The sequence below is a fragment of the Trachinotus anak genome, unplaced genomic scaffold (assembly GCF_046630095.1).
Source record: "Trachinotus anak isolate AG129_WGS33_773 ecotype Australia unplaced genomic scaffold, CSIRO_AGI_Tana_v1 ptg000011l, whole genome shotgun sequence".
In the NCBI taxonomy this organism is placed as follows: Eukaryota; Metazoa; Chordata; class Actinopteri; order Carangiformes; family Carangidae; genus Trachinotus; species Trachinotus anak.
The window spans coordinates 8,287,050-8,298,866 of NW_027273862.1; positions in this window are offsets into that span (position 1 = coordinate 8,287,050).

Below are 11,817 nucleotides of genomic sequence, written 5' to 3' on the forward strand. Positions count from 1 at the left end.
GGTTCAGAGTTGCATTTAAAGTCCATTGTATATAAGATTAATATTAAGATTAAGATAGCCTTTATACTACATATATCATGTAGTTTTATGTCCACTGTATGTGCACCTATAAACAGTTAGCATAAGTACTTGATAAAATAATGGTATATCAAGACTGCACATTTGTTTCTTTACTTTTTTGTTGTTGTTGTAGATTGCTTTATGCATCTTTAAGGGAAACAAAATGTTGGTGGGGAGACCTCTTGAAGGTAATGGTAAGTTAGGCTAATGGAGTGGTAAACTGTAACTTCCAAACACAGCATTACAGTGTGCCTCTCTGTGGAAAGGGGTATGTGGTGGGAAGAGATGGAAGTGAGTGAAAAGATAAGCAGCTGCTAAAGAAATCCCAAGTTACTGCATGCTTGCCACTTAGATTTGTTTTTCACTTTTCATCCATCCTCATGGGGAGTGTTTCGGAAAGTGAAGTGTTATTTTAGCAAATAGAAACTCCAAGTAGAGGAATTCCCTATCTTGAGATTAGCGTTTTCTTTTACAGTACACTAATCTGTTTCTTCTGTAGCCAAGATAAATTTGCTTGTCTTTGCAAACTGACATTTTCCTAGATGGATCCAGCACACCTTTTATTCTGAAAAAAATGTGCTAAAGAAGTCTTAGCAAGCCTCTTATCTAGGGTGTGTCTGTTGGAATTATCAACACAAATGGAAACTTTTACCGCTGATTTTCTGTCCATAAACGCAAATTAACTCTTCACATACATGTTCCACATATGGCAACATCTGAATCCACGCGTATAAAGGAGCCTTTGACATACAATCCATATACACTGAGGACTCTTTGTAGAGAAAGAAACAAGACACCTCCTTACAACTGCATGCTACCTGTTTATTTTTACAATATAATAATGAAGTTTTCCACCAGAAACATTGTGCACTCAGGTCAGTGAAATGAGCCCAGTCTGGGACATAATAACAGAGAGGGTCAGTAAACAGACTAATAAGGCCTGGAAAACTATCATGGATTTTTTAAGCTGATGCTGTGGCCCACCAGGATTCATCCAGTACAACTAATGACCATTCTGACTGTGGCTGTTCCTTGTTCTAACAAAGGATGGGGTGCTCGCCAACTGTGCAACATCAACCCGAGGCTGGGGGGTCGACAAAGTGTTTAACCAACAATAGATGTCGCTGGTGAGCATTCCAGCCATGATATTGTATCTAGGTTTCCAACTTAGCAGGCCCAAATTTCCAGTTGCCTTGGCCCAGCAAGGGGTCAACCTGGGCCCCATGAGCCGCAAGGATTGGGATACACTGGCGAAAGCCCTGATTAATGAATACCCTTTTTGTTTACCATTATGCAATACTGAAAAGAACAAAGGTTAGATGAGGAGTAATGGGTATCTATATAGGCCCAAAGACAAAGCAAAGCAGAACAGAGCAAACACAAACACATCCTGTGTGAGTGAGGAGTGAATGTTTGTTTTCACCTAAACCTGGGTTAATGTGTCTACCTTCTGATGTCTGGTTCTTGGTTCTGTCTCAGTTTTCTCTTCCTCTCTCTCTGTTCCACATTCTGAATCCACCCCCCGGTATCTCTTCTAACCCTCCATTTGTAATCCTGTTTGAGCTGGTTCTTAGTCTGCTGTTTGTCACAGGAGTATGGTCCTGATGTTATCATGTCCATCAGCAGTAGATTTCCCGAGAAGAGATGATTGAGTGTATGTGTGTGTGTGTGTGTATGTGTGTGTGTGTGTGTATGCGCCTGCATCCTTTTGGGCAAAACTCTGAGCAATACACTAATTGTATATGCTATACACAACAGGACATACAGCTGTAGTAGCAGAGTTTGAATGGTACTACTCTAATAAAGCATGCAATGAATCATGAAGAATACAAAAAAATAAACTACATGATGTGAAAAAAATTGTGGAATAACAAACACCTTATCTTATCATACAAATCGGGTTGGAGCTGTGGGCCACACAAGTTATGGCAGGATTGAGAACTGCCATGACCTACAAACTATAGCAACATCTATAACATTGTATAACTGGTGATACAGTATCACCAGCTGGCCACTGTCCTCCACCAACATTATTTAAGCCCTATTTAAGCTATGACCTCCTCCTCCTTTGCACCACATCGTCGCTGTGTTGGAGTTTTGATTTTTGGTTCATTTACTTTAGCGTTTTTTTGTGTTACATTTTGTTATCTTAATTAAGTAAATCTTTACTTTTGTTGAATAAAATGTATTTGTTTTAGTTACCTCCACGTGTGTCTTCCCTTATTTGTTATGGTCAGATCTGGGCCATAACACTGTTGAATGTAATATAAGCACATGTTGCACATTGATTACAAACTGGGTAAGCTCTCGAGTTGCATATCGTTTCTGTAGCAGTTGAGAATTAGACACAATTACAACCCACTGGCTTCCATTATAATATGAATCCTGCTTGGCCAGAATATCCCATGAGGTAGTTACAATGTTGAGCAGTTATCTGCAAACAATGTTTCTACAAAACTATTCTACATTAATAATTTCCAGTAAGTTCATTCGCTACATTCAGTGCCAATGAAGGAAGTAGCGTTACATAAATTACCTAGCTAACTGCTTTGGCAAAGACAGCAGAAATATTACATACATACCAGAACTGAGTTGAACAAGGTGAATATTTCCAGACGTCCATTACGAAATGATTGTTATATGCCAAGCTAAACGGTTAACTAGGTAATCCTGGTTTGATAAAAATAAACACTGTTGTGCAGCCTATTCCACACACTACCATAATAAATGCACATTTCACAATAATTACTTTTCTAATTAAACAGATGATGGTCTACCGAATTACTGACATCTGTGGTGAATATTGAACCTTGTGCAAACATTGCACAGGGTAGGTGCAGGTTGGTACTCCATGTGATCAGATGAATAAAACTATTTAAATTTGTTTATACACACAAAATAAAATGTGCACTTTAGAAAAAGTATTTAAATTTTAATTATAGGCCTTTATATTAGCACCCTATTAATAACTCCAAGATGGTCTCATTTGTTTGTCAATTATTGAATTTGCGAATTATAATGCACATTTGTGCAAGAACAACAAACATCTGTGCTTCATTATTCCTCAACTTATGAGCACTGAGTCACCACTTTAGAGCCATTTGGACATAAATGGGCTCCTGAACTGTATACGAATTCCACATTTCATTTCTCAAAAGCGGTGTAAGTTTTACTTTGTGTTCACAAACTTAAGCAAACTATACACAAACAGATCAAAATGGTTTAATTAAACATCCTGATCATATGGGGTTCAAAGTCTTAAAAAGGTACAAACGTAAAGTGGACTTCAGTGCAACATTCTGCTGGATCTTGTTAGTTAAATTATGTTTGAATTTTCAGATGAATCCGACAGACTTGTTCATTAAGATTATCTTCTATTTATGTGCTGAGTAACCTGCATAATAGCCTCCATGTATGAAAATATTAAATAACTTTTAAAAATAAATAGAAAATAGTAGACAGACTTTCTAATGTTTAAACGGATTAATAAAATGAGAGCGCACATAGAATCCTCCAGCGCCCAGAGCACTGTAACGAAAACCTCCTCCTCCTCCGCTCTCAGCTGATTAATGATCAGAAACAGCCAACAGGTTAACAAAATGGAAACTTGCTGGTGCATTTTCAGACCTCAAGATACCTACCTCAGTCATCAGCATAGCGAAAAAGCTTGCCTGCTGGTTTTTATTCAGGAGTAGCAACATGTCAACATGCCGCAGTACGTCTGTTAGCTGTGAGACCTGTGGTGGAAAGCACCCACTAAGATGGTACTGATGTCGCAGGATATTTTAACTGTTAACTCATAGTATTCATTGGTCAAAATTTTTGTAGTTGGTTAACGGTTTTATGGTTAATTACAAACAACACAATGTATTTTTCCAGTCTTCATCTGTGCAGTTTTGGTGAGCCTGGGCCAACTGCAGCCTCAGATTTCTGTTCTTGGTTGACAGGATTGGAACCTGGTCTTCTGCTGTTGTAGCCCATCCACCTCAAGGTTGGATGTATTGTGGATCTCGAGATGCTCACAGTTGTAAAGATCTGAGTCACTGTAGCCTTTCTGTCAGCTCCAACCAGTCTGGGCATTCTCCTCTGTCCTCTCTCGTCATCAAGGCATTTACGTTAAGAACTGCCTCTCATTTGGATGTTTTTTGTTTTTTGCACAACTCTGAGTAAAACCTTGAGAGACTGTTGTGCGTCCCAGATCAGCAGTTTCAGAAATAGTCAAACCACCTGGCACCAACAATCATACCAAGGTCAAAGTCACTTAGATCACAATTTATTTTAATTTGTGTGAACATTTACTGAAGGTCCTGACCTGTATCTCTATGACCTTATGCACTGCACTGCTGCCACATGATTGGCTGCTTGGATTTTTGCATGTATATATGTGTACATACTTTAAAGGCTTAAATGGATTTGATTTTATATGTATTTTATATTAATCACACATTAACAGTGTTCAAGGAAGATTTGTGGTGGTGCTGTGGTGCCACAGTTTTTAATATTCTTGTACAGGTAGCTTTGTCTTCCATTTCATGCAGCCGATTCACTGCACTTTGTGAAGAGGTACCTTGCAGGCCAGTGGAAAGATTTCCACATATCAGAAATCCTTAGTTGCTGATGCTGAGGCATGAGTTGCTATGCTGGTGACATGGCTTTCCAACCTGGAAAAATTAGAAATTGAGGTCCATCATCTCATGTTGTCAAGTCACGGTGCAGAACTGCTCCATTGCACCAGATAAAGGAAATGAGGCTGGATAGCCCTCTGCTTGTAAAAGCATGGATTCTGCCCACTCTGGATTTGATAGTGGCATTCCGCATTGGATTGCAAGTGCCGCAACACATCTGTAGAAATGTGATTGGAATTGCTTTTCAGAACAACTCCAAATGTGGTTGGATCTGATTTGCAAAAGTCAAATCTCATGTGGGTTTTTTGTTTTTTTTTCCAGTATTTATAAAATCAATCCCGATAGAATCTGAATATGCCAAAAAAAAAAAAAAAAAAAAGAAATTATTTGGAGTGGCAGTCGGAACAAGGCCTAAGTGACTTTTGTTGTGTGCAAGCGCCAGGAGGGCATGCACCATTAACCTGACATTCTGATGAACTGTACAAAATTTAAACAAGCCAGTCTTATCAAGATAATGAATTTCCTGCTAATTTTGATAGAGTTAATTCAGATTCATTGGGATGAGTTCCTTTTGTTTTCTGGTTCATTTAGCCTTCGTGTGACCAGAGACAATGTAAGGACCCGATTAGATTTAAAGATGCCCCACGTCCTGTGTGGTAGCACAAAGCAAAGTTTTATTTTATAGGTTCAGGGAGCCCAGGAGATGTGTATTCACTTCACCAATAACGTTTATTAAAAAGGAAGAAAAAGGCCTCAGTCACTGGAATGCCTAAAACAATCAAAAAAAAAAAGAAAACAGTAATTAAGCTCAAACAGTAATTTTATTTTGATGGACTAATTAAAACCAAAATAAAAAAAAAAGTAAAGCTAAAAGGTTACTGGCCCCTGTATAAAATAAACCGCTAACATTCATATGTGAGTAGACAGGGTCTTTACTGCAGGGAGATTCTATCGCAACCCATTAACCCCATCATCCGCACTATATACTACACAGCAGCTCGTGCTGCATGATGGACCAAACCCACAGCACACTTAAATGACCACCATCTCTCGGCCTACCACAGCACATGCAGGAAAATCGATCCTATGCATGCATACCCCCCCCCCCCCCCCTCAGCTGCCTACAAATAAAACAAGACAAAGAGGGTAAAGGTCAGATGGTTTAAGATCACAACAGTGCAAAAATGCCCTCACGTCAATTATGGGACAGGGCAACAACAATCTAAATTGCGGTCTCAATTTACAATCCACAGATAATCCACACACATATTAGTTAAATCCAAATACACGCTGTCAACAGTTTAGATCAGGTAATATGGTAGAACCAGCTCAGGCAAAGCAGCAGTCTGGCGCTGGGTCATGTTCACACCAGTAAGACCGTCAGTCCGACTCTTCTGACTCAAACAGGGGAAAACAGAGGCTGAAGCTCCTGAAAGAGGAGATAATATCATTAGTGATTTTTCCTAACATTAAATAAAATCAATGATCTTTAGCCTACCTCTGTAAAAGGGGGCTACAAAACACACATCAGGTCAGCGCAGCTACAGCGCCACTAAATGCATGTCTGCACCACACACTTCCCAGGATTCCGGCAAGCTCTCCCCAACCTGACCTACAGAGAGCAGTGTTCTCCCCTTTCTCCCAGCCCTCACATCCAGATTTAAAATCCTCTGCTACAGGTATAAACCCAGAATATTTGTCATTCCTTTAAAACTGTTTGACTTGCATTTCAATGTTCATAGATAGAGGCCTGCCTAACTTTGGCTCAACTTCTCCCAAGACATCATTTTCTTTCAACAGCTTTCTGGCAAGTTTAACCTGGTGCTCACTAACCTTGGATTCTTGCAGAGTGTTGGCAGTTGACCAGCTTGTTGGCGCTAAAGTAAGCATCTGGACTTGCTTTTGAAATGAAGAAATGCTGATTTTCTCGATCAGTAAATCAATGAGCCTGTCAAAAATCTTCACATTTCTCACATGGCTTGGGTGACATTTCTCCCTGAGGTAAATTCACTGTGAGACATTGAGCAATTTCACCTGTAACAGCTTGCTGTAATTCAAAACATTTATGTTTTCCATAGTTGATAACACTGGGCTTCAGGGGAGAAAATTCTGCACTTGTTCACTTTCTTGTGAACAAGAAAAACTTGCACAGTTTCATTCATGCTGTCCACTTTCATAGCATGACATAGCTTGAGTTTCATCTTTGCTAGCTGTAGATGTTGGTGTTTCTGTCCAGGCTTGATAAGTCCTCCTGTGCATGTTGCAAGCTCCCTTTCTATCTCTGTTATTGCTCAGGGATGTGCTGAAGATGTCTGAACTTAATCAATACAGTTAAAAAGCCATAAAGATTAGCAGTGACACTTACAAAAACGTTCATGCTTCATGCTAATTTACTTTCACAATATTTATTGTGACTCGGAGAAGTTGAAGGGAGGAGTTCAGAAAAGTCTGAAACTGTGAAATAAATTTGTGCATTGGAGTAAGCAACTAAGATTAATATTTTGTCCAAACACATGCAACAAGATGACATCATCTAGGTATGCAACAAACCAAGCCAATGAAAACCCAATGAAAAAAAGAGTGAAGAGTTATCATACTGAGATATAAAACTTTAAAGTTGAAATAGCACAAATATATATCTACCTATAAGATAACACAAATGAAAAGAATGACAGATTATCTATTTTCAAAATTAAATGATGAAAAAGTAATATATCATCTTTAGTATTTTATACATATACTGTATGTAATATTCTATATAAATTACAATAATCCGTCTTAATATAGAATATCTTACAAAGTGGGGTTTTCTGCTCAGAAGCTATATTTAGCATGATCTGTGGCACTCAATTTTTTAATGCACAACCAAATACCGTCAGAATCAAAATTTGGTTGTATGAAAGTGAAAACTAATGACAGCAACAGCTGGTGAGGTTTAGAATACACATACAAAGAAATGGAAAAAATCATTATTAAAAAGCTCTAGGTTCGAGAAAATCCATGACATGAATATATACCACATACCATACCTTAACTAAACCTTCCTGTTTCCACGTGCATTTATGCATGTATGTGTATACATGTTTGTGTTTGAATGACTAAGTATAATGTGGTGTTTGTTGTGGTAAAGACTCCAAACTTTGGTTGAAGTGGTTAGTTTGAATAGGTTACATTCAATAAGCATCGGAAAACTGGAAAAACACTAAAGTCTAAAGCATACACAACGACTTGTATTCAGTCCTCACATCTGGTTCTAACTCCCCAGCCCTCAAGTTTATGTATGAAAACAAACATTTAGTCTGCAGTCGCTCAGTTTGGTTTTAAGTATTCTGAGAAGTGATCTGAGCAGATTGGACACGAAATCTGTCATTGAAAATTATTCCATCAGTCAGTAAATAGATATTCTGTCACTGGGCACCACATGCTGCCAGGGTGGAGAGGTGGCAGACTGGCTCTTATAATAATCAACCAAATAATGCTTCAGCCATAAAAGTATCAAGTACAATAAAAGCTGCGCCACTTAGTATGTCTTTATGAGGCTGCAGGGTGGACTGGGAAAAGAAGGTTGATTCTGTTACTTCCATGACTGTAATGTACAAACCACATGTTTCAAACAAAACAGACAAAAGATTTATGTTTCCTTCAAAATAAAATGAGGCACATGTTGTATGTGATCTCATGACTTACACAGGTGTTATCTATCTTCTTTCACATATGTTTTGCAATGCTTATACTTGAATATAAATTACACATTAGTGATGGAATATAAAACTGTAAAGACCTTTTCAGGTGAATATATCACGTTGGGTTATATAAATAAAACTGACTTGGGTTGGTTAAAATGAATCACATTAAAATGCAGTGTATAAATGCATGTATCAAATGCATCACCCCTTCAATCTACAAAATTACACTACAAAACATATTCCTCAGAGAGGTTCTTATTAAAATTAATAAACAAATAATAACAACTTAAAACCAAAGTTGAAACATTCCAACAAGCAACCACTGTGCAGACGACAGGTTCGTTGACAACTAATAAATTCAAAATTTGCTCAAAGCTCCATCAGGCCCTGTCCATGGTGCTGAGGGTCTGTGTGTGGACAATACATGATCCAAAACTTCAGTAGCCCTAACACACTCCATTGCACCCATACAAACACAATACACTTTGATTTTACCCATTTCAAATATAACCACATCAATAATAGACATTTTGAGTTTTCATGGAAAAGAACATCTGCCTCTTACAAATAACATTAAAGATCTCTGTTCTCTGTGTTAAGTGTCCCAGTAAACAGTGACAGTGTGACAGTGAGCCAACATACAAAATACAGTCTACTGTATAGTCACGTTCAAATATAACATATAACACAAGGAGGCCGTCTACAAAGTATAAATAAAAAAATTTTAAAAACACCTCATAATTTTAATTCTGAAATATTCCACCTCGGTAAACTACATTGATATTGTGACCAACTCAATGAGTTAATGTGTCCTACTCTCAGTTTTTTCTCAGTTTTTTACAGCTCCAGAAATTCACACCCTCCATCATTGCTAAGGATTACAGCTAGCCTAGATACAGAAGTATGTGGGCCAGACTCAGGCTGAGGACCTAGGAATACAGTTAGGTATTCTTTATGTAATACAGATACTGATGTTACATTTTTTGGCAGGAACAAGAACTCCTAGTCCAAGCATGTCATTGAGGAACAGACTGAGACCATCAAAATCTGACTGTAATCATAAATGCTAGCAAAGCTGCTTTGGAGACCACGTATTACCATGGCCAACCTTTCAGTCGCAGAGCAGCCAGACTGCCTTTTCAGTGCTGGAGACAAAGTGGAAGGGCCCCCAGGGCCACGTCAAGCTAATGATTGCAGCCAAAGGTAATTGGATCGACTTAAGTCCCCTTGAGCACAGTATTAGAAAATCCTAATCAATGTCACTGGTAGAAAGACAAGTGGTGCTTAGCTTTCACAACCAGTTAGATTTCATTCAAAATGCTGAGAAATCCCCTTTTTCAGAAATCAGCCATTGAAGTTGTTGTTTTTCTCATGAAATTTTAGAAGGTAGACAGGATGACTGTGGGAAAAGTTGGGGAAAAAATCTGAGAAATGCGCTAAAAGGTAAATATTTTTCCATCACATTTCATCATGACATAACTGATTAGCACACCAGTTTGAAAATATATATTGTGTGTGATGTGGTAAAATCTTTCTCTACCAGCAGAGAATAACTTTTTGCAATTGTAAGCAGGTAATATTTACGATGCCTGTCAGTACTCTAGTCTGGGCTATGGTTTGATTTAAGACCAGTTCCTCTTTAGAAATGTAAAAACAAGTGTCGCTCCAAAACCACAATTCAGAACACGTGATCAGTGCCTGCTGTCCTAACTGTTTTTTTGTATGTATATATGGACAAACACCAGAAAATGATTGAAGTTATCAATATTCTCTGATCCTGAAAATGGTTTGTGTACACCCCTCAAGTAATCCCTCAATACAGAACATAAAATGTTCATTTTCCAGTCCAAGTCATCATGTAACTCATACAATTCATGCCTTTCAGAGAAAGTGATAAGAAGCATGTTCTCGTTTTGTCATCTCTTGTGACACTGGCCACAATTAAATGTCTGCCAAATTAAATACAGTGGGCAATATATTTATTATATATCAAAAGCCTGACACCTAGAGGGGGTTTGCATACAATTTTACCCAGAAGCTAAGAAGACAAAATGCCTTTGCAGGATGTTTGAAGTATGAAAGGCTGCCATCCAGTGGTTGATAGTCGTAATCGCAAGTCAGAGAAGAATATACGGCAACTGGTGGTGCCAAGTAAAAACACAACACTGAGCAAGAAAAGAAGGTTAAAAGATGGAGAGCAAGCTATCTTTTAAGTTTAGTGGGAAACTAGCTGCCATCTTTGACCTTTGCCAAACATTTATTTATTTTTGCCCTTCACTCACATGGTCTCTTATTGAGAGTGACACGATCAAGACCTGAACAGGAACCTTTGACCATCCCAGGTAGTGTAGGCTCAGAAGTGTTAGGACCAGGATCAGCATGAGCAGCCCCTATCGTAGTACTTTCTCACCTCACAGAACCTCAAGATCCTCAAGTCTCTTCCTGTCTGTAAACAGACTGACCCATGTGGGCCTCATGTTTCCTAGGACCTGCCCCTCCTGCTTACATGTCTTTCCACAAGACTGAGTAATTGCAGTGGAAGAAAAGAGTGTGTCAGGCCCTGCCTGCCAGCTGCTGACCGACCCTCACTTCGACACAGAGCTGGCTGGGTTAGTCAATCTAGGAAATAACCTTATATGGTCGATGGCGTCTTGTGTATATTTTCTTTGCCCAGTCAGCACTCAGTCAAGAATAGAAAATACTTTTATTACGTCAAAGCCTCAGTCTGTCTGAAGAGTTCAGAGGAAAGACAAAAACGGCTGCTGGTTTTATTTATGGTAGGACAGGGCTGTAAAAGCACAAAGGTACCAATTACTGACATTTGTAAAGGGCAACACTTGAAAAAAAAGGGGGAAATTGTTTCATTATTATTCCACTAAATTAGTTCTTCTGCCCAAGGACAAACTTTCAAAAAGGTGTTTTGTCACTAAAATGTGTCACTGTGATGGTTGAAAGGTAAAGCAAAACATTGTCCACAGAACCAAGATTTTTCATGCAAAACAGATTTCAGTATGTGATGACATACTGTAATCATTCTGTCTATATATACACAGTGATTCATTTTCTCCTCTTTCACTCTTGGTTTACCCTGTATGCCTGAAAAAAGGTCTATGACCCATGGTTTTATGCAGTTAAATGGTGTGTAGATCCTAGTTTGCAGAAGCTTTTTTTGTGTATACATATTACACTTTAGCTCTTCTCTAGATTATTTTCCAGTGTCTTTTTTCTTCAAATGGAAGATGGTTGTTTCTAAAACAATAAAAAAACAAACAAACAAAAAAAAAAAAACCAAGACACACTAACAGTTTACAAAGCCTCTGCAATCCAAATAGAGCGGTGGCAAGATCTAAAACTGGCTTAAACGGGACCTCTAATAACAAGCTTACTAGAGAGTCTTTGATCTGCTGGTTTTACAGTTTGAGAGTAGCTGCCGTTCTTGTGAAGAG